Raw genomic sequence first — 3,430 nt, forward strand, 5'->3', positions numbered from 1 at the left:
GATCCGCTTCAATGGTCCTCTTGTTGCTACTTGCCTCTCCAGCTTTCGACAAACATGTTTTATGTTGTTCCGAAGTACCCTAGGCACTTTGCTTTCACTGTGCCTCAGCACGCTTGCGTAATGTTTTTCTGGTGAGACCTGCTTTCGCATACCGACATCGAAAGATGATACTCAAGTCTGGTTCACAGAGCTCTCCTCAGATGTGGCTATGTGCGACTGCGACCAGATGCGGCGCACATTGCTATGGCAACAACGGCGTTGAGTCACTGGCACGTGCATCAACGCAGCTCTTGCCTGCAACCAGTAGCTCTTTCGCAAATGCTTACCCATGAATGCTCGTAGTGAAGCGGATACGAGGCCCGGCTGAGACTCCAACATTTGTGGGTTTGAGGCGCAGTGCCGGCGGCATGTTTTTCTTTTCTGAATTATAATGTGCCGGCACATGCTGTTTTCAAAAGCAGTTACAAATCCTCGGACCAACAGACGCCTAAAGTGCATATGCTTTGCTTATAGATGCTATCGTATTTAAAAGCACTGAATTGCAAGTACAAAGCAACTGAGAGTTTACGTTCCTCATAGAAAGTACACTGGGTGCAAAGTAGTATAATCATATTTTACTTTCTAACTAACTTAGAAGTACCTTTTAACACAATATTTTATCATACTATTTCGTTTACCTACACTGTGTTTTCTGACAACAGGTATCGTCCTTTACACACTAGAGTATGTAAAGGACGATATACCAATCATTTCCTGTACTGACAGTGAATACCGGATATCTTGTCAGGGGCGTCTGGAAGCATTTCTTCAGGGAGGGGGCAATCACAGGTATAGGGCTGAAACCAGCACCCAAAAAATAAAGGAGGGGGGAGCAATTTAATGTGAACTATGTGTGTCCCAATTATGTGTTGGAGTTTATATGAAATAATTATTACAACACCTGGACCTTTCTCTTTTCAGATTTTGATGTCGCCATCCCCTGCAGTGGGTGGCAAGTACAAGAAAAAAAAGAGGACAGGACGTCCGCTGTGTCGCTTGGGGAGCATGCCCGACTGGTTGAAAAGCTGAGGTCGGCAAAGCAGAGGGTGCTGAACCTGGAGCAGGAGCCCCAGATAGAGAGGACGCTATCAAGAAGCAGCTGCTGGCACTACTAGGTAAGCGTGGAGGCACTTTCAGTTGCTTACCTCATACACTACACATTATGTGCTCACACTTTATCTGAGGGATCAAAAGTAATTTTAATTTTTTTTTGTTCGCAAACAGAAGTAAGCATATACTACAGGGGTGCCTCAATGTATCAATGAGTTTAAGAGGTTTCTATAATTCTCTTTTCTTCTCTTAGGGTGCAAATGGAGCTTTGAGTGTTTGTTTCTTGTTGCTGATGGCGATGAGCCCGTTTTGCTCGGCAGCACTTTTGCTTTGATTGAAGAAATATTTTTCTGGTTCTGCAGTATGTCAAACTATTATGTCATACCAAGACACCATGGTCTGTGCACATAGATGAGGCTTGAAGTGAAAGCTTGTTCTGTCAGTCAAAACATTTTAAATATGCGCTTTCCGATGAGCTTGGCCAGCACACATCCTTTCGTCATTGGGGAGAAAGGAGTTCTTTTTGTTGAGGAGGAGGGAGTGAGGAAGCTGGTCGTAGGCATGAGCACAGCACCAACAAGGCTGAACTTTAATCGGGCGGCAGATTGTGCCTAGCGACGCAACTGTGCAACTGGTTAAAAGGTGAGCAGACGATCTGCTACAGCATTGGATTTCGTCAGAAAGATTGAGCTTATATCTCGCAAACCGTTGGAAATGCTTGGCACGAATATTCATTAGCTATTCACCGGTATTTTGTTTTAAACTAAACAACCTCTTTGCCGCCCACTGCCGGCGAACTTGAGCGCATTTCTTTTCTTCCTCTTTTTCTTCTTTGGTATGTTTCTCATCCTTTTGTTTTGTGTCCTGCTCGCGCTACTTTTCCAGTCCCGGTGTGTTACGGAAAGACAAATAAGCACACTGCCGGTAGTCTTCTGTGGCATGAAGAACTATGAAGCCCTCATGCCATCAACGAACCAGGAAAGTGCTGAAGTCCGAATAATCAAGCTTGTCTGCATTTTTGGCGTCCGAAAAATCGGTTGACTCCTGAACTGTGTCTTGTTTCTAAGAGTGTTTTATTATGTTGCAGTGGACAATGTCCCGTCTGGCGGTGTTGGGTCAGCTCCTCCAGCTTGCCCAGCAGTGGTTCCTGCAGCTTGCGCTTCTGCTTCAGTTCACGTAGTGTGAGCTGGTGCGAATCACGCTCGACCTGTACCGGCCGCTGATGCTGCTGTTCCAGCAGCGGATCTTGTAGCAGGCCCGCCGGAGGCATTTCCCGAGTGTGTGCCAGTGCTTGCAGAGGCTGATGACGAGGTAACTTCAGAATTTCATGGAATATTCATTCCAGATATTGGGCAAGTGACTAAATTTTATTGTTTCCACAGCTCCTTGAATGAGGTTATTTATATGCTTCCTTAAATTGAACCATCGGGCTGCTTCAAAATGCTGATGAATGTAAAGAGTAGGGCCGGGCATTGATAAGATATTTCTTCCCAATTAATTGGCACTTTTCTGAAACGTTTTCTATCTAGTGTCCTTGTCTTATTTCGAGCTTTTTCATAAATCATGTACCAAGTAGCCCAATTAAAATTGTGTTATAATTGGTATCCTTCTTTCGCTTTCTCTCTTTACTCTGAACTCACTTAAACAGACACTTACACCCCCAATAAAAGTTTTCATTTTTTGCCAGCCGATATTTAATGGTGTCGAAAGACTACCAAATTAACATTTTGCAACAGTCACATATATATTTATTAAAGCCAAAAAACGCAACTGCTCAGAACCGAAACTGAAACCCGCGCACGGAGGTCGGAGAAGTGGAGAGGAGAGAGTGAGTGGGCGGAAGTCACGTGGCTACACCCGACCGTGAGCTTTTTTGTTTTCCCCTCCGTGTTTTTTTTTTGTGTGCATAGCAGACGACATGCGTGGCTGGAACTGTTTGCTATGCGATTCTTTTGCAGTTATGTTTGTTCCACTCTCTGTTCTGTACTTCAAGATGAGGTGTTCTTTACATTGAGAAGTTGGAGACGAGTAGTGAGTGCCCGTGGTGAATTTCTGTGATTGGCTTTGAAAAGAATACCCCCAAGATGTTGCGTGAAGAGCTGCCTTGCATGTCCTGCGTCCGAAAAAAGTGGCAATGTGCGGCAGACGTCTGCACAAGTTTCCGAAAGATCAATGAGATCGGGACCAATGGCTGGCTGCATTTCCTGTAGAGCATTTCTATCTATTTCTAGGTTCACCTTTGCCATGGTGTCTTGGTGGAAAAGGACAAACTATTCTACGTGAGGGGAGCCCGGGGAGACTCCATGTTCGTTAAAGAGGCCACGAAGTTGATCTTCGGCAG

The sequence above is a fragment of the Ixodes scapularis genome, unplaced genomic scaffold (assembly GCF_016920785.2).
Source record: "Ixodes scapularis isolate PalLabHiFi unplaced genomic scaffold, ASM1692078v2 ptg000997l_1__unscaffolded, whole genome shotgun sequence".
NCBI classification, from domain to species: domain Eukaryota; kingdom Metazoa; phylum Arthropoda; class Arachnida; order Ixodida; family Ixodidae; genus Ixodes; species Ixodes scapularis.